We start from the raw sequence: 20,761 nt of genomic DNA on the forward strand, positions 1-20,761 counted from the left end.
CATGTTAGGCCTAAGTTAGCAGGTGACCTTTGCTTTGCTATAGACAAGATCTATCCTCCTTTTAGTGTTTTCTGACAATTAAACCTCCGAGCTTGACTTCCTCCAACAATGAAGAAATAACACTCAGTAACAGGAACAGAAGATGGAGGCTGACAGTCTAAAGTGACCGAGTCTGTCTCTGTGATCACCAGTGGGTTCACTGTCAGTGTAGGTGGAACAAGGTCTGAAAACATGAACAAATAAAGAGAGGAAAATTTAAAATATAAGTGAGGAATATTCAGTATATCTGTAAACATATTTTAAGACTCCTTAAAAATAATATTACTGTTTATGGAGATGATGGTTGATTCACTGTCTGTTGATGTAACATCTAAAGCTCCATATTTTACACTGTAGGAACATTTAACTTTGACCTCGGCTGGTAATATTTTCTCTGTCATCCTCAGCAGTTCAGATCCTGTCAGTGTTTCCACACAGGAGGAGGCTGCAGACATCTTTTTGTTTTCAATGTAGAAAACACACTGATCAGCATTAACATATGAGGTTGAACACTTTAATGTGACCGAGTCAGTCTCTGTGATCAGAAGTCGATCCACCTCTACTTTAGGTTGAGGAAGAGCTGAAAATTTAGAAGCATTTAGTTGTCAGATTTGATCAGCAAAAAAAATTATATTTACCACACAGACATTTAACTGAAACTGACCTTTAGCTCTGGCTTCATAAGACAAATCTGTGAAACAGATATTGAAAAGAAAATGTAGATGCAAGATGAATATCTTTTATAAATGCATATTTTTATTTTCAATTTCTAAAACATTTCAAAAAATCCCGGACTTTATGTAACAGAATTAATTTTAAATAACACAATATCAAGAATAAGACACTCAAACTTACTTAGGAGAATGCAGAACAGCAGCTCTAAAGCCATGATGAAGCTTTGGATGCTCTGAATAGAAAACATTGGTATGTTTCCTGTCTAATCTGACTATGACCGATGTAAGTTTCAGAAGCTACTGTTAAAATAATCCACATGATCAGAAGTGGACCCTCCCTCTTGGCACAGGAAGAAGTACTTTATACACCTTATAAACACACCACATCTAAAATGCATAGGTGTTTCAGACCACAGTATCGATTAACCATACCAAAAAGGGAACCATCTATTTTTTGTACCACTAACTTTACTGAGAGAAATGTTAATAAGGTTTCTATGTTTCACTTCTGAATCCCTTGCATGTTCTCACTTTAAAATGTTTAAGCAATGCAGTCAATCCTGTTGGTTAGACTTTCCTTTCTGATTCCTATTAAGTGTCCTCAGAGGCAGCTTTTTGATCACAGGTTTAAAAAAAAAAAGGTTAAACAAATATCTTAATTAAAGATATGTAGTGCATGATGTAACTCAAGAAAAAATTTGCAATGTTAGTAAACTGGTTTTAGGCTAAATATTCCCACAAATAAAATACACCAGAGTTATGTCCATAATAACTTTATTTATCCAGGAAGCAACAAAAAACTTTTTAAACAAAAAAAAAATAATTCACCAAAAAGAAAATGTACATACTGTTTAACATAGCAGTTCTAAAATAATAATATAATTGAACTTTATTTCAGATTGGAGAAATTTACCTGTGCATTTAAGCCATCCCCTTGGGGAGCAGTGGGCTGCCATCATGTGGCGCCCGGGGAGCAGTGTGTGGTTAAGGGTCTTGCTCAAAGACCCAGAGTGGCAGTCTGTGGGAGTGAGGCTCGATCTCAGGACCTCAGGATTCCATGCTCTATGCCCTAACAACTAGGCTGCCACTCTCCAATAAAGGAATCATTTAATCAGTTTGATTTATTACAATATATCTGAAAATATCTAGGAGTAACTTTTTGATCAGTTTAAATCAGTTTATGGTATTTAGTAAGTTCAGGCAAAGTTTTTATATTAAGACTGTTACAAAATCCTTAAAGAGGCAATAAAATTAGGAAAACAAAATTATAATGCAAGTATTAGTAATCACAGCAGATAAAACATAATGGATCATCTAAATGATTTTATTTACACTCAGTCTGGCTGCAGTTCACTTGTCTGAGGCTCTGACATTCAGTTGTTACTCTGTGAAAGCAAAAAGGTATTTATTAAAATCCCTGTAGAAATGTTTTGCTCGACTTTTTCACCTATTGCTCCCCCTAGTGGCCAAGCTACCATGAACGTTATAGTTCCTTCACAAATACTAACAGCTTACCAGTGTTGCAGCTGCAGTTAGCAGCCCTGCAGGTTCATTACATCCTGCCTGTAAATGATGTAATAACATGGAGAAAGACATTTTCATTGGAAAAATAACATTTGCTTAATGCATCATGTTATCATTTTAGCACAGGGTACTTTAACAAACCTCTTTGTTTTTTAAAATGAACATTGGCATTTGTTCAACTGAAAAAGATCAAAAAGAGATACTTTATAAAAGGAAGCATAAACGCAAGAGTCTTTTATTACTGCTGTTTGACAAAGTTGTCAAAAAAAATCACTTTTTGTTAATAAGAAAGGAACTTTATTTCATTTACCTGATATTTCAGCTATTGATCTAAAGCACCAAAGGAAAAAAAAAAAAGTTATTCACTGTGTGTTAGATAGAACTGAGATTTCAAAAAGACTTGTTTTAGATACAGAATAAGTTAAAATGATACCCTCTAATTATTAGGATTTGATGTATCAAAGTATATTATAAATGACCCACTCTTTATTAAATGCATTCATGAACTGACCAATGACCCTCAAAAACATCTCTATGTAACAGAATCAAGGTTATAGAGGTTATAGAGGTTGTACAGTTGTCTACAGTGTGTTTCTTGTTTGGAAAATTGTATTATGGAGATACCAATGAGGTGGTCAGTGGTGAGAGCTGGTCATACTTTAAAATAGTCAGTTCTGGTCACCAGATGACACATAACTATATCTGTAATAAATAAATTTGCAATGCTGAACTGAGGATTTAAAAAGACTGTTTAAAAAATACTAATACTAATTTTCAACACCAACTTTAGAAGTTATTTGTGTCACTTTAGACCTTTGTGCTAATAGAATGCCAGAAAAAGCAAATCTTCAGGTTTTTAAAGTGAAGAAGAGTCTGACAATCCCAAATTATGTTCCCTCTCCAACAGTGGTGTAAAATCTGAAACTAAACTGTAAAAAGAAAGAAATGGGAAATCAAATGAAGGCAACAAATCCCATGAATATACTGAGATTTCTTACCTATCTGAGCGTTTAAAAGAAATATTAAAGATGTTAAAACATTTTGAAACTTTTTTGATGGGTAATTCAGTAAATTCAGTTTGGTCATTTTTGTAAATACAAGTAAAATATAAATTTAACATTTAAAAAGTCGGTTTGAATCAAAACAACAGCTTAATAATGTTGTATTATAATTTTTCTTACCCATCCTTCTTGTACAAAAACGGAGGGTGAATCCGAACAGGACTAAAGAGATAATTGTAACTAATATGATCCTCCGGATCATCAGCACTGCATGAAGAAAACAGACAAGAACAGTACTTAAGCAGTATTAAAAATAATAGTTTTAAAATTGTATTGTTTTAATCTTAAATTATACTATATGTGTTCTTTCTATGTGTATATGAACTTCATAGAGTGTTTGATGTATACGTGGTTTAGAGGAAAACAGAAGTTCAACTTTATAAAAAAGTAAGGCAACACGCCTCTCGTTAATAATCTGGCAACCACATTTATTGTTTGTCTGTATGTACATAAAGTACATATAGGATTTTAATTTCCCCAAAAAACACAGATGTCAATCTGAAGATAGTTGTTGCAAACTATGAAGCTTTGACATAAAATCAAAAATTATCAAATTTAATTAGTCTGTTCAATTTCGCTTTGAGGTTCAATAAAGATACACTATATTGCCAAAAGTATTTGCTCACCCATCCAAATTATTGGAATCAGGTGTTCCAATCACTTCCATGGCCACAGGTGTATAAATTCAAGCACCTAGGCATGCAGACTGTTTTTACAAACATTTGTGAAAGAATGGGTCGCTCTCAGGAGCTCAGTGAATTCCAGCGTGGAACTGTGATAGGATGCCACCTGTGCAACAAATCCAGTCGTGAAATTTCCTCGCTCCTAAATATTCCACAGTCAACTGTCAGCTGTATTATAAGAAAATGGAAGTGTTTGGGAACGACAGCAACTCAGCCACGAAGTGGTAGGCCACGTAAACTGACGGAGCGGGGTCAGCGGATGCTGACGCGCATAGTGCGAAGAGGTCGCCAACTTTCTGCAGAGTCAATCACTACAGACCTCCAAACTTAATGTGGCCTTCAGATTAGCTCAAGAACAGTGCGCAGAGAGCTTCATGGAATGGGTTTCCATGGTCGAGCAGCTGCATCCAAGCCATACATCACCAAGTGCAATGCAAAGCGTCGGATGCGGTGGTGTAAAGCACGCCGCCACTGGACTCTAGAGCAGTGGAGACGCGTTCTCTGGAGTGACGAATCGCGCTTCTCCATCTGGCAATCTGATGGACGGGTCTGGGTTTGGCGGTTGCCAGGAGAACGGTACTTGTCTGACTGCATTGTGCCAAGTGTAAAGTTTGGTGGAGGGGGGATTATGGTGTGGGGTTGTTTTTCAGGAGCTGGGCTTGGCCCCTTAGTTCCAGTGAAAGGAACTCTGAATGCTTCAGCATACCAAGACATTTTGGACAATTCCATGCTCCCAACTTTGTGGGAACAGTTTGGAGCTGGCCCCTTCCTCTTCCAACATGACTGTGCACCAGTGCACAAAGCAAGGTCCATAAAGACATGGATGACAGAGTCTGGTGTGGATGAACTTGACTGGCCTGCACAGAGTCCTGACCTCAACCCGATAGAACACCTTTGGGATGAATTAGAGCGGAGACTGAGAGCCAGGCCTTCTCGTCCAACATTAGTGTGCAACCTCACAAATGCGCTTCTGGAAGAATGGTCAAAAATTCCCATAAACACACTCCTAAACCTTGTGGACAGCCTTCCCAGAAGAGTTGAAGCTGTTCTAGCTGCAAAGGGTGGACCGATGTCATATTGAACCCTATGGATTAGGAACGGGATGTCACTTAAGCTCATATGTGAGTCAAGGCAGGTGAGCAAATACTTTTGGCAATATAGTGTATCAAGAGGTTGTTTAAATTGAATAACTACTTTTGAATCTTATTTTCTATTTTAACTTCCTGAGTAATATGCATAGATTAGAACTAAAATGTTTAACTCTAGGTTAGATTTCTATTCTTCTATTTAGAGTTAGAAAACATCAAAGCTAAGAAGTAAAGTTCTTCATGGAATCTGAAATTAGAATAGGCGACATGAGCATCACTAAGAGTTTAGTATGTAAAAATGTGTTCTGGGCCAAGCAATTAAGTAATATTGTTCTATGGTGTTTCTGATAATTAGAGAGTCAACAAAAAGTGTGAAATAGTCCAGTTGATATATATACTTCTGTTCAATATTCCTATCTATTAGATATTTATTGACTTCAACAGCTCTGGTTTATATTTGGGTGCAGTTTGCGGATTCCTAAAGGTTACAGCTTAATTAATCTATCTTTAAAAATGTATACAACGATAAACAGCATGTTAATGTTCAATAACTTTTGTTCATGAAAGAGGATAGATAAATGACTTTTTATATCCCACGGTTTGTTTCAAATCCAGAAAAACAGCTGTTGAATCTATGAAGTTCATGTTTAAAGCTAATAAAGGTTTTCAAATATAAAGGCTCTTTTCAAAATCCTGGGCTGCATCCTCCAAGGACGCGTTCTACCTAGACTGGATCCTTCGAAGTCTGAAAATAAGGAGACCGGAAGTGTTTTGGATGTGAATTCGAACAGGTCTACCCTTCGGCGGCTTTTACCACCGTATGCTCTGTTGCTTAGCAGCTGTGAAAGTTGACACACAAAGCAGGAAAAGAATGAAAACTAAAGTTTTCGAAACCGTTTGCTTATTTATTCATTTTTTATTATAAAGCGAACAAAGACTACACTCACAACAATCCAGAATGGAACAAAGGTTCCACCACCGGGTGATGGAACAAATAAAAGCAAATGTAATGATAGAAACCTCAGTCAGTTAAATAACATGCTGCTGTCATTTTGCACATCTCTCATGTTGCTCCTATTTTCAAATATCCATTACTGTAAAAAATGTCTATAGCTGCATGGTTATTTATTCTCCAGTATTATATTGCTGAAAACACTTTACAGAATTGTATTTGTTGGGTTTTTAATCCAGAGAAATGTGAGTTTAAAAGATTAAAAGGAAAATGATCAACACAGAGACGGGATTTTGTGACGTCAGCGTGTGCCGGGTGGAGAGAAGAATGCTGGCTGGAAAGCCATCACCTTCTCCCACAGATCCCTTCATGGCAAAGCCTTTTATTAACAGTTTACAACATCAAACAGGCGGGCCTAAAACAGCAGACCCAATAATGATTGTCTGAGAGGATGCAGGTAACAAGATGGTGTGAATTGACCAACTGGCTGGATGGAAGTCACACATCCGTGTGATTCTGCCTCATGACCTACAGGAGGTCATAAAAGTTTATGACCCTTCTGGTTGAAACACAGAATAGTTATCACTCTAACATTTCCCTCCTCTTATACATAAAAACATCAGCATCTTTCAATTCATATTGTATTCATAGGAGTAGGAATATGAGTACAAACATAACAGTCTGTTTTGTTCAAATCTTCAGCAACGCGCTTGGAATGCTGCCACCACATCTTGGCACTGTAGGATGACTTGCTGTGGATCCATCAAAAATCATCCTGCTCTTCCTTTGTTTCAGACAGTCAGTTTGAGTTCCTAGGAACACCGGTCCAACAGTCATCACCGGGCAGCATAACCACTTTGGTTTTTCAGATCTTTGCCAGTCCGTCCAAGGAAACACCCACTAACCGGACTCTAAAAGACTGGGTTAGGTTGTTCACTTCACCAGCGTTGAGACGAGTGGTCCTAAAAAAACCAAACCCCTTTGAAGCTGGACTTCACCACAGATCTATACCTTAGTCGTGGGGTCCCTGTGAAAGTAACTGGGCTTTTTTGCTGTGGAAAGTTTTTAATCAGTTTACAATGACTCTGGTGGATCCAAGTGTTTCTCTCCTGGATCTTCACAGTGGTGGGGGTTGTTAGTTGCACTTTGTAGGGTCCTTCCCACCTCGGAGCTTTCCAAGTTTTCCTTTTGATGATTTTAATCAGCACTCGGTCTCCAGGCTGCAGGCCTTCCTGTGGGGAAACAAAAGGAGCACTAGGCAGATTACATGTTTTCTGAACAGTTTTGTCGCTGAAAAGCTTCAGCATCCACTTAGTTAACGGGTCAATGTCATCTTGTTCTTTTTCTGCCCATGGCTTTCCTGTTTCTGCCATGAATTTTCTCAATCTATTTTTAACATCCTCGAACCATTTAACTGGGTTCTGTCTGGCTGGAGGTAAACCTCGACAGGCAGTCTGCATCTCTGCATCTGTCCATGGCCCACACACAAGAACAGTGGGTCCACAATCCAGTGGGTCACCATCTTGGGGTCCCGTGCGTTGACCACAATGAGGGTTGGCCACCTCCAACACCGGAAAAGCACATGCCCCCCCCCCCAGGATCTTGGTCCTGTTCTTGTTTTTTTAATTCAGCCAATCTTGGATGAATAGGGGCAGATGGACCCCTTCCACAAGCCTCCACTTGATAATCATCCCTGTAACACTTCGAATCAAGCTTCACATCCCCCCCTGATTTTCTTAATTCATGCTCACAAGGGTCAGAGGCACTGAGTTCCATACCATCCATAGAGGACGACACGGACAGGGGGCCTGCTCCTGCTCCTCCAATATCACCACACGATGGTGGGGCTACTGGAGGAGGAACAGTGGCATGGCTGTGTTCACATTCACCGTGATGGGGTTTATCTCCACCTTCCTGTGCAGCTGATGCCACTGCTTGAACCCCATCACCCCCTTGAATTTGATTAGGATCAGGATATTGAGGAAGCATACGGGATACAACAGTTTCTTCATCAGCTTTAACTTTTACAGCAGCAATTGTAGCTGTCTTTCTATCCTTCTTCTGTTGTATTTGGCTTTCCCTATTTTTTGCTTGCATAATCCACTTATTTAACTCTTCTAATTCTTTTCTGTATTTAGCTTGTTTTCTTTTTGATTTATACACCAACTTCATCTCCACCTTCTGCTGAATCTTTGTCAGCGGCTCAACTCTCAACTTTCCATCCCAGCCTTCCTTCTCAATCCACTTTCTGGCAAACTTTGGGTCACCACCACAACACGCCACCATCCATCTAACATCATCTGGCATTTCCTTCTTACTACTGCCTTGTCCCATTTTTAAAGAATTTAGTCCAGTACACAGCGGTTCGATTGTTTCCTCACACACTTTCACACAGTCACACACACCTAAGGCCTAATATTTTTTATTTTTTAACCAACATAGAGTCCCAGACTCGAATGCACAGAATACCCAGGTCCCAGACCTGTAAACAAAACTTCGTTTCGTCAAATATTCTTGCAACTACAACCAGTTATAGCTTGAACACAGAGGGTCCCAGACCCAAACGCACAGAATACCCAGGTCCCAGACTTGTAAACAAAACTTCGTTTCGTCAAATATTCTTGCAACTACAACCAGTTATAGCTTGAACACAGAGGGTCCCAGACCCAAACGCACAGAATACCCAGGTCCCAGACCTGTAAACAAAACTTCGTTTCGTCAAATATTCTTGCAACTACAACCAGTTATAGCTTGAACACAGAGGGTCCCAGACCCAAACGCACAGAATACCCAGGTCCCAGACCTGTAAACAAAACTTTGTTTCGTCAAATATTCTTGCAACTACAACCAGTTATAGCTTGAACACAGAGGGTCCCAGACCCAAACGCACAGAATACCCAGGTCCCAGACCGTTTCTGTGCAGATCAGTCCTCAGCTTGAGTCGTCACCAGGATGTCCAGGGCAGGGCTGGACCAACCTATTGGCTCCGTCCGGCAAAGGGTGGACGGCTGTTGACAGTTTCTTGGCCTTGGTCCCGCACGGTCCTGGACAATTGGATCTTGACTCCCGGAGTTTCAGCACCAAAAATGTTGGGTTTTTAATCCAGAGAAATGTGAGTTTAAAAGATTAAAAGGAAAATGATCAACACAGAGACGGGATTTTGTGACGTCAGTGTGTGCCGGGTGGAGAGAAGAATGCTGGCTTGGAAAGCCATCACCTTCTCCCACAGATCCCTTCATGGCACAGCCTTTTATTAACAGTTTACAACATCAAACAGGCGGGCCTAAAACAGCAGACCCAATAATGATTGTCTGAGAGGATGCAGGTAACAAGATGGTGTGAATTGACCAACTGGCTGGATGGAAGTCACACATCCGTGTGATTCTGCCTCATGACCTACAGGAGGTCATAAAAGTTTATGACCCTTCTGGTTGAAACACAGAATAGTTATCACTCTAACAGTATTGTTTATATTTTAACTCTTCCCTGTTATTATCGAAGTCCTTGAAAATAAGTAGGGCCGGAAGAGTTCTGGCTGTGAATTCGAACAGGGATTTTCTATTCTATTGTATAAAAGGGGTAGAAAGATATAAGTAAATCTAAATAATGTATGTACAAAATATATCTGCAAAATCTCTAATATTCAACAACAAAAAATACTTAATTAAGCATATTGTGCAAAACAGCAATAAAAAAATTTAACTCCTATCAGATTTATAGTCCCCACCCTGCAGATAATATTAGAATCTGTCCTTAAATTACGGCCAAACCCATTTACACAGTAACCGATAAAAACCTTTATATAAATCAAACATTACCGCCACATATCTGACTCAATAACCATTAAAACAACTATTTTCATTAATTTCAGACAAAACTATCCACAGACTTGTATCATATTAAACTGAACTTCCAATTTTCACCACTGTTCAGCGCCAAGTAACTTTTCCTCTGAGCACAGAGCAAATCACGGCTTGCTTAGTCTCGCAATGAATTCTGGGTAAACCAAGGATACTGAGGATACATCGGACCCGTTCTTCAAATCGGGCAAAAAGAAGGATGCATTTTAAGGTCGCATAACGCGGACTCTTGGAATCCGACCAGACCTCGGCGCCGCGCTATGATGTAATCGTCCTTCGAAACTGGCCTGCCAAGGACGCATCCCAGGATTTTGAACAGAGCAATAGAATCAAGGGCTGTTGTCATGATCTTGGCACTGAGGACTGACTGGGTTACTCATTTAATTCACCTGCCTAAGTCCACCCATTGTCTTGTTAGCATATATCGGATCCACCTGCCAAGTCTCTATTTAACCTGCCTGCTTCCATTCATCAGTAATCATTACTAAACTAAAACAGGAAAAGTTTAGTCAGATTTAATAACAGAAAGTAATGGGAAAAAATACATCTTAATATTCTTTATACACATTTGGTTTAATCAGTGCTTATCGAATACAAAAACCTTGTTTTGTCTAAAAAATGTAGGGTGTGACAGAAAACAGAACCAATTGCAAGTAGTGACCTACCCATACCTCCATTAATGCAGCAACTGCAAATAAAATATCCATTTATGTCTATTCTTTTTAAGTTTTGCCCATATGAAAAATAAAACAATACTTTGTAACCTTAACCACTAGGGGTGCTAGACCATTAGCCACTGGGTTTAGCTCACCTAAAAGCAACTACAGTATCAGGTCTGCACTGTTGCAGTGCTGCATTTAGATTACCGTGAGACTGAGAAGTCATGGGGTTATTTGTAAAGACAAGGCACCATCCACTTCTCTAGATCAAATCCTACAAAAGAGCAGGGCGGAGCTAAACATTCTCATCATCAGGGGTTTAGCTCACGATCTCAAAGGAGTAATTACAGCAACATTTGAATCTGAGCAGATTTGGTGCTGCACAACAACATCACTTGCTAAACAGGCACAGTATTACTAGTGTAACATTTTTAACATAATTTCATGCAAATTGGCCTCAAATGTCATGAATTTAACTTTAACTCCCAGGTTGGTTGTTGCTGGTGAACCACCCATCCAAACCAGCTGATGCAAACTGCAGCATTTAAATACTCTAATATTTAAGGCAGGTTTACTTTCACTTAAATTGAGATAGTTTGATAGTCTGAGCACTTTTTGCTTGGCCTCCCACTTTCAATGAATGAGTAGATAAATGCTGCAAAGACTCAGCACCAACCTCCTCTGCTGCCAAAGCCACAATAAGGGGCTATGATGCTTACTTAACCAGTGCCCTGCATTAGACCAGACCAAGTTTAGAGGATATTTATGTTGTACGAACAGGCTTTTTTGACACTGTTTGTTCATAATATAAATAGATAATTCTTTTTCAACCTTAATGAAAATAATAGTAAAAAACTAAAAGCTACAATAACAAAGAAAAGGAAGTTCCCTAAGCAACACCTCATCTACCAAATAAATATCTGATCAGGTAATTGTCGCATCTGTTTGAGAATTTTGCTTACTTTCAGGAGTTGAATAAAGTCACAGAAAACAGTAATGTCATTTTCTTTATAGAATTTGTCAGAAAACATCAATTTAAGTCATATTTGGGTATTACAATGCAAAACAAAGTATACTAACAAAGTTGTTTCCCAGTATATCAACTTTGCTGAAGTCTTCATCTTACTAGAGCAACTAGAATGAAAGTAAACTAGGTGTTAACCACTGTGTCATAATGGGTGAAGGAATCTAGCCCATATGCAGAACAACTCGGAGACAGGGTAAAGTTTAAAGGTTTATTTAAAGGATGTAGATAAAGGGAACAGGACCTAGGTTGGGGAGACTGGTCACGGTTTGACTTACTGCTGATCTGGAGATGAGCAGAGCTGCAGAGAGGGGGGGGGGGGACCTTGTGGATCCAGAGGCTGTTGGCAGGCCGAGGGCTGAGGGCTAGCTGAGTGTTAACCACTGTACTTCTCTCTGACAAAAAATATATATATACTTGCATTTCAAGTACTGTTGAAGTTTTATGTAAAGTTTTAACTGACCTGTTGTTCCATCTATTGCAGGTTTCACTGATGCTGGGGAAGGAGTAAATGTATCGTCTGCCTCCATGGTCATGTCAAATGTTTGACCTGATGTAATAAATAAAATCAGATATGCACAATAATGGTCAGGACTGGTGTAAGAAAAAAAAAACATCAGTTCTAGTGATGAAAGTTGAGACTTGAATCTATTTCTTCGACATCAGCCACAGCAGATAATGCCTTTACCATCCATTTCATGAATAAATATCTGATATTACAAACTGATTTGAAAACACAAGAAAATTATAGTAACCCAAAGTGATCTGTTTAAATCTATCAGATTTAAACAGGATTTCAAATTATTTACCTCAACATTTCTACTTCATCCTTGGGTACAATATATATATGCCTAAAGGTGACAAATTTATTTATTTAAAATGTCCTACAGAAACAGCATGAAGATGGTTAACCATTAGTGTTAATGAAGAAGGACAGATCAGTGTGTTTAGTGTCAACTGGTGGATTCAAACCCAGAACCAAAGTTTCTGGTTGAAGCTTTTAAACAGTTTTTTATAAATAAAAACAAGTACTGTACCAACATTTGCTGAAAACCACTAAACATAGAAGAAGAATATAATTCAAAATTAATATAAAATTTATATTTCAGTTTGCAAATGGAATCAGAAACAAAACTGTTGTTTTCTGTGAAAATGAATGATGGACAAATACAAATAGTTGGCTTAATGAGGAAATAAAACAGTGTGGACATTTTGAGGCAAAATCACAAGACAAAGTAGGAAACCAAAAGTTAATGAAGACAAAGGGTTCTTTCAATGCAGAGGGCGACCCAAAGTAAATTGTCAAATTAGTTATGAAATGGATCAAAATGAAATGCATGTATTTTTCATCACAACACTCTGATCTCTATTCTATTAAAAGTTAGGCTAATAGGATGTGTGAGTCATGTACCCTGTTAGGAGGGACAGGCCTAAAGTACAGTAAACTATAGTGAGAAGTTTGTAGTGGAAATGGATAAGATTTGGTTAGTTTTAGTTCTATTAAAACATTCAGTTTTCAATATTCTGGTAATTTCTTTAATTATTTCAAGTATTTAGGTGTGACACAAAAGCAAAAACAAACAAACCTGTAAGGAGGGACTTGCCAAAAACTGTAACAACTGCAAGTGCAGTAAAAAATTCCCTCTGATGCATATTTTTGAATAGTTTTCTCTAAAACTTTTCTATAAACAAAAAATTAGTTTTTTGTTTAGTTTTTTTTAGGGATTTAGAAAAATTTTAAAAAGTCTTTTTATTGTTTGAAAAACCCTTTTTTAAATCTTAAAACCTGGAGGTATTTTATTAGTAAAATCTGTAAAGAAAATAAAAAAAAACCCGAGTCTTAAAAAAATTTTTTATGTTTAAAAAAAAAAAAACAACAAAAGAATCCCTGAAGGGCCCTTTTTCAGAAGAGGGATGGTTTCCTTTAAAAAGGTTGTTTTTTCATTTTATTTAAAATTTGTTAAGGTTTTACCTTACCGAACCAAAAATGATGTTTTGGGCCTTTTAAAAAGGGGTTAAATTTAGATTATCTGGTTTAGGTAAAAAACCCAAACAGGAATGTTAATGGTTTTTTACTTACGGGTTTTTTGAGGGCAAAAATTTTTTAATTTTTTAAGGGGTTTTTTTTACCCCCGGCCCGGGGGTTTTTAGGTTTTTCCCCTTGGGCCCACTTCCGAAAAGATAACTACAATTTTTTGGAGAGTTTGGGGTTTTTGGCCCAAAAAAAATTTTCTGATTTGGGCCCCGCCAAAAGGGCCCGGGTTGTGAATTTTTTTTCTTTGGGCGTTTTTAATTCCCCTTTTAAGAAAAACGATTTAAAATTTCTTTTCCCAAAAGGTAAGGTGTAAAAAAGGCCTGATTTAAAATTCCCTTTTAAAATTCCCAAAAATTTGCCACCCCATTTTTTTAAACCCCCCCGTCCAATAAGACCTTTTTGCTGGGTCTTCCCGCAAAAAACCCGTATGAGGGCAAAACCCCGAATCATGAATAATGAAACAAAAAAGGGAGGGAAAAATTTTCATGAAATGTTGTAAAAATTTTAAAAAAAATCGTGCATGATGGATAATTTTTGCCCTTTCCCGGAAAAGTTTTTGGTGTCGGAGAATTTACGGCAAACAATTTTTTTTAAAAAAATGAATTTTAAACCTTTTGGGGGAATTTCCACCCCCCCACTGTTTTTAAGGTCCGGGGAAATTCGGTCTGGAATTTTTCAGTAGTAGCGGGGGTATGTCGGGTTCCCAAAATTGGCGGGCCATTCAAATTGTCAGGGGGGGCTTTTTACGATGATGGAAATGATCAACGTAACGTAATCAAACCCCGTGAACCAAAGCGCGAAGGGCTACAACAAAAAAAAATTTGGCCCGCCGTGGAAGAGGCTGAGGTGTTTTTGGGGTTTGCTTTTAGGTCTGTTTTTATAAGATGTCGACAAACAAATTAAATTTTAAAAAAAGGAACAGGGGGAAAAACCCCGTCAAGGTCTCTTCTTTTTTTGGCGGCAAATGCACGCTTTTATTTTTGTTGACCCCAAAAAACTGTGCCAGGCTTAACATTTCGTTTACGCACTGTTTTCTTATTGGTTTTTAGGTCTATCCAATTGAGTGGGAGAGGCATTTTTTTCTGGGGTTTGTTCAAACCCCCAATTTTTTCAAGTCTTGGAGCAGTTAAACACCCATATTTGACTTGAAAAATTAGTAGGGGTAGTGGGGTAAAATGCGATAGTTCTTGGGCACAGGATTTTCCCCCTTTTTTTTCCTTTTCTTTTTTTTTAAATTTTCCTTTAATTTACAAATAGGAAAACTAGGTTTTTTGCTAATCAGGGGCTCCATAGCGGGAATTTAAATTTTCATTTTTAATATGGCCAAAAACATGGGATGAGGGTTTGTGCCCCAGTCAGTTTTTTTTACTGACCCATAAATTTAATTTACAAATATTTGGAAAAAATTAAATAAAATAAGGGTGCGGCCCCAATCGAGAAGGGGGGAAATTTTAAATTTTCTTGATTTAAAAATTCTTTTTAATTTTATTTTTAAAGTTTTGATGATTTTTGTTCCCTCTGTTTAGGAAAAGGGTAAATACCTGTCTGTTCCCTTTGGGTTTTTGGTCAGATATTTTACCCGTGAATGGGAAAAAAAACAAAAGTGAATAAAATCCCTTTTTTATGCAACCAAATGTCAGGACTGGTGTTAAAAAAAAATATACTTTAACCCGCGTCATGGTGAAAAAATTGAGGACTTCCCCCTTTTAGTTTTTTGTTTTTTAATTTTTAAAATTCCTTTTAAATTCTGCAAAAAAAAAAGGGGCAGGGGGCTTTTAGTTCGTTTTTGAAAAATAAAAACCTTTTGGATAAAAAACTTTTTTTTGTATAATGTCATAAAATAAAAACCTTTTGAAGCTGAAAATTAAACCCTTTATTTTACGACTAATTTTTGTATTTTTTTAGGGGAAAGTAAACCCTTTTTATGGGTAGAGTTAATTTAAAAAACTGTTTAAATTTATAAAATGATTGTAGGGTTTCTGTTGGAGACTGTGCTGCCTCCTCGGGGTTCTTACAGTGTAAAAAAACATGTTAGTTTAAAAACCCGAGGGGAAGGGTTTTAAAAGTCTGATCAGGAGCCAAAATCCCGAATTGTTTTCCACAGGAGATGACCCTTTTGTTAACTTTGATGTTAAAGAAGTTTAAAAAAATTTTCCACAGAAAAACCAAATGATGGAGTCCCACAGTTTAGGGGGTGACTGCGTTTGTTTTTGGTTTTATGGGGGCTGTTGGGGGCGCCAGTCAGCCCGGGGGGGAGGAACTGAAAAAAAAAATTTAAAAATATTATAAAATTTTAAATTAATTTTTATTTTTAAGCAATAATATGATTGACCCGAAAAAGGGATTTTTTACTTACTTTGGGATGATGATTTTGAGAAGTTTCCCGTTTTTGGGGAAATTTATGTCCGTTTAAAAGGTTTAAAAACCTTTTTAGGGCCCAAATTAGCAGGTGACCTTTTTCTTTTTTTAGAAAAAGTCTATCCCCCTTTTTGTTTTTTTTTTCTTGCCAAATTAAAAAATTTGAGGGTTGCTTCCCTTTTTTTTAAATGGAAGAAAAATATTCCACCCCCCAGTATCCCCGGGAAAAGTGTGGAGGGTGAACAGGGCCCAAAATTTTTAACCGGGGGGGTTTTCTTGTGATCCAACCGGTGGGTTTCTGTTTAGGGGGTAGGGGGGAAACAAAAGGGGGCTGGAAAAACCATGAAAATAAAAGAGAGGGAAAATTTTAAAATTTTAAAAATGAAGGGAAATTCAGTTTTTAAAAATTGTAAACATTTTTAATTTTTTTAAAACTCCCTTTTTAAAAAAGGAATATTTACTTTTTTTAGGGAGATGGGTGGTTGATTTTATTTTTTTCTTTTTGATTTTTAAATTTTTTTAAAGCTTTTTTTTATTTTTTTAAACTGAAGGGGGGGAAAATTTTTAAAACCCCTTTGGGGCCCCCCGGGTGGTTTAAAATTTTATTTTCATCCTCAGCCAAGGGTTTCCCGACCTGGGCAGGGGTTTCCCAAAAAAGGGGGGCTTTCCCGAAAAAAAAAAATTTTTTTTGTTTTTTTCCCCAAGTAGAAAACACATGATCAGCATTAAATAAGAGGTTGAACATTTAATCGTGACGAGTCAGTCTCTGTGATCAGGAAAAATTCGATCACCCCTAATTTAGGTTGAGGAAGGAAACCTTTAAAATTTTAAGGGGCATTTAGTTTTTTCCGATTTGTTTAGCAAAAAAAAAAATTTTATTTCCCACCCCTAAAAGACATTTAATGAAAACTGACCCTTTTGCTTTGGCTTAATAAGGGAAAAATCCCGTTTAAAAAGATAATTTGAAAAAAGCAAAATTTTTAAAATTGCAAAAGGGGTGAATATCTTTTTTTAAATTGGGATATTTTTATTTTTTCCCCAAATTTTTTAAAACCCTTTCAAAAAAATCCGGACTTTATGTAACAGAAATTTAATTTTAAATTAAAAAATATCAAAAAATAAGACATCAAAATTTCTTAGGAGAAAGCAGAAAACCCCTTTTTAAAACCTGTTTAAGCTTTTGGTGCTATGAATTTGAAAAAAAATTGGTAAGGTTTTGTCTTTTTCCCGACTTAATGACCCATGTAAGTTTTTTGAAGTAATGTTAAAAAAAATCCACATGATCGATGTTGGGGCCCCCCCCCTTGGCCACAGGGAAAAAGTACTTTTTAACCTTAAAAACACCAAACCCCAACTAAAATGAAAAGGGTTTAAAACCACGTATCGATTAACCCTACCAAAAAAAGGGAACCCTCTATTTTTTGTACCTTTAAAGTTAAATGAAAAGAAAGTTAAAAAGTTTTTGTTTCACTTTGAAAACCCCTTTCATGTTCTCACTTTTAAAAAGGGTTTAAACAAGCCCGTCAATCGTTGGTTTGAATTTTTTTGTTCCCCTTTTTAAGTGGGCTCAGAAGGGAGCTTTTTGGGTCAAAAGTTTTTAAAAAAAGAAAAAAATAAAAAAAAAAACAAATAAAAATTTAAAATTTTTTAAAAAAAAATGTAGTGCATGATGTAAAATCAAAAAAAAATTTGCCAAAGTTCGTAAAATGGTTTTTGGCTTAAAAAATTCCCCCAAATTAAAAAACACAGGGGGTTATGTCCATTTATAAATTTTTTTATCCGGAAGCCAAAAAAAAAAAAAATTTTTTAATTTAAAAAATTAATTCAAACCCCCAAAAAAAAAAATGTTAATTTCTGTTTAAATTTGCCGTTTAAAAAATTAAAATAATTGAACTTTATTTTAGATTGGAGAAAATTTTCCTGTGAAATTTAAGCCCCTTCCCCCTTTGGGGAAGCAATTGGGGCTGCCCTAAAGTGGCGACGGGGGGGCAGTTTTGTGGTTAAAAAGGGGTTTTCTCCCAAAGACCCCGAGGGGGCTGTTTTGGGGGGTGGGCTCGATTCCCCAGGACCTAGGATTCCAAGCTCTTTTTCCCAAAAAATAGGCGCCCCTCTCCAATAAAGGGGAAACATTTAATCAGTTTTATTTTTTACCCCAATTAATTTTGGAAATATTTTGGGGGAAAATTTTTGATCAGTTTTTAAAAAAGTTTTGGCTTTTTTTAAAGTTAGGCAAAGGTTTTATATTTAAGATGTTAGGAAATCCTTTAAAAAAGGCCCAATTTTAAAAATTAGGGAAAAAAAATTTATAATGCAAGTATTAGTAATTTACAGGATAAAACATAATGGATCCCTCTAAATGATTTTATTTTACACCCCGTCTGGTTGGTTCACTTGTTGAGGCTTGACATTCAGTTTTTACCTTTTTGGGAAAACAAAAAGGTATTTTTTAAAATTCCCTGTAGAAATGTTTTTCTTTTGACTTTTTCCTTGCTCCCCCCTAGGAGCCCCAAATCCCGAACGTTATAGTTTTTCAACTATAACAGCCTTTTAAAAGTGGGGCGAGTGCCGTTAGCAGGGCCCGGCAGGTTCAAATTTCTCCCCGCCCCCGTAAATTTATTTTTAATAAAATGGAAAAAAGACTTTTCATTGGAAAAAAATTTTTTTTTGAATGGGCTTTTAGAAAGACCTAATAGCAGAATCTACAAAAAACCCTTTTTAACCCCCTCAAGCAAAACAGTTTATTGTTTTTGGGGAAGCCCATTTGCGCGCCTTTTTTGGTTCCCCCCGTTTTTGGGGGTTTATTAAGGTTTTTGGTTTTTAAAAAATTTTTTTTTCCCTTTTAATTTTATAATAAAAAAAGCCCCTGACCAATTTTTTAATTTTGGTTTTCCCCCCCAGTTTTTTTGGGCCGGTTTACGATACCGGGGTATATTTTTTGGGCAAAATGCCCGACCCCAACCCTTTGGGAAAATTTTCAAATTTTTTTTTTGAAAAAAAATTCAAAAAGGGGGATTTAACTTTATAAAAAAGGAAAGCAATAAACGCCAAAAAATCTTTTATTTTTCTTGGGGTTTTTTGACAAAATTGTCAAAAAAAACTTTTTGTTATTAAAAAAAGGAACTTTATTTTTTTATGATATTTCACTATTTGATCTAAAGCACCAAAGGAAAAAAATTTAAAATTAAATTCACTGTGTTTGGTGAAATGAAAAATTTTAAAAAGATTTTTTTTTTAAAATACAGAATAAAATTAAATATAAACCCCCTTAAATTTTTAGGAAATTTGATGATCAAAAGTAAAATTATAAATTGGGCCCCCTTTTTTAAATTTTAAAACATTCCCTGAAAAGGGGCCAAAGACCCTCATAAAAAAACCCTCTTTTAGTAAAAAAAATCCTTTTTATGATGGGGGTTATAAAATTTTTACTGTTGTTACCCTGTGTTTTTGTTTGGAAAAAATTTTATTTTTGGAGATTTCCAAGAGGTGGTCAGTGGTGAGAGTTTGGGCTACTTTAAAAAAAGTTTTGTTCTGGTCACCCCGATGACTAATAAGCTTCTGTAATAAATAAAATTTTTTAATTTCGAACTGAGGATTTAAAAAAATGTTTAAAAAATTTTCTATTACTTTAATTTTTAACCCCCAACTTTTTGCTTTTTTTGTGTCAAATTTAGACCTTTGTGCAATTAAAAAATGCCAAGGCAAATTTTTAGATTTTTTAAAATGAAGGAAAAGGGCTGACAAAACCCCAAAATTTTGGGTTTCCCCCTCCAACCCCGTGGGGTAAAATTGAAACTAAAATGTTTAAAAAAAAAAGAAAAGGGGAAAAACAATGAAACAAAAAAAATCCCTGAATTTACTGGAAAATTTTTAACCTATCTGAGCGTTTAAAAGGAATTTAAAAGATGTTAAAAATTTTGAAATTTTTTGATGGGTAAAACCCCGTAAATTCAGTTTTTGGCATTTTTTTAAAAACAAGTAAAATTAAATTTAACATTTTTAAAAAATCGGTTTGGAAATTTAAAAAAAGCTTAATAATTTTTGTATTATAAAATTTTTTTTACCCCCTCCTTTTTTGTACAAAAACGGAGGGTGAATCCGAACAGGACTAAAGAGATAATTGTAACTAATATGATCCTCCGGATCATCAGCACTGCATGAAGAAAACAGACAAGAACAGTACTGTTAAAATGAGAAGGATTTGTCCCCTTGGAGGGATGGCTGTAGCGCCCCGGGGGCCTTCTCACTGGTTCTTTTCCTGGGAGCAAGTTATTTACTACTCTTAACTCAAACTGGGTAAAACCATATAAAAAAGGACTATAAAAACAGGAGTAAAAAATGACAGAGTTTATTCCAGGTCAGGTCGTTACAGGACAGAGAAAAATGCTTAGAGCTTGCACAGCTGTGGGCTCAAAAATCACGTCCGCAAGCGTCCGGCGAAGTTTGAGCCCCGATGAAGGTCATCCCCTGCTTCTTATACCTTCTGAGTCTGTGTTGCATCAGGTGGATGCTTAGCTGTCCGTATCAGAAACTGACACGCCATCCATGCCCTGACCCGTATACAGCTTGCTTGTATGCCTCAGGGTTACAGATAGCCATCCTCTATCAGACCGGCTCCAAGATGTGCCCATATCCTGTGTACTCTTAAAGACACGAAGGCTGTCTTGATTAGATGACCTCCGTACACACCGTGACATCCACAATGTGAAGGAAGGCCTTCTGCTCTGTCTAATCTGACTAACAAATTAACAGTGCACATGATGTATAAATAATAAAACCTAACAGTACTTAAGCAGTATTAAAAATA

At 36.6% G+C, this 20,761-nt stretch overlaps 1 protein-coding gene and 2 long non-coding RNA genes across 3 annotated transcripts in view; all 3 read right to left on the minus strand.

Moving 5' to 3' along the window:
- LOC119780016 overlaps positions 1-20,761 on the minus strand; it is a 48,514-nt gene that overhangs the window by 4,388 nt on the left and 23,365 nt on the right. The window lies entirely within an intron of this gene.
- On the minus strand, positions 18-730 carry LOC119780012. The gene is made up of 3 exons (XR_005280328.1): positions 704-730; positions 326-619; positions 18-223 (listed from the first exon to the last, which is right to left on the minus strand). It is a non-coding gene; the product is annotated as an uncharacterized LOC119780012 (long non-coding RNA).
- On the minus strand, positions 6,959-9,165 carry LOC119780009. The gene is made up of 2 exons (XR_005280325.1): positions 8,932-9,165; positions 6,959-7,253 (listed from the first exon to the last, which is right to left on the minus strand). It is a non-coding gene; the product is annotated as an uncharacterized LOC119780009 (long non-coding RNA).

The sequence above is a fragment of the Cyprinodon tularosa genome, unplaced genomic scaffold (genome assembly GCF_016077235.1).
Source record: "Cyprinodon tularosa strain WSP-4 unplaced genomic scaffold, ASM1607723v1 ctg154, whole genome shotgun sequence".
Classification (NCBI taxonomy): Eukaryota; Metazoa; Chordata; class Actinopteri; order Cyprinodontiformes; family Cyprinodontidae; genus Cyprinodon; species Cyprinodon tularosa.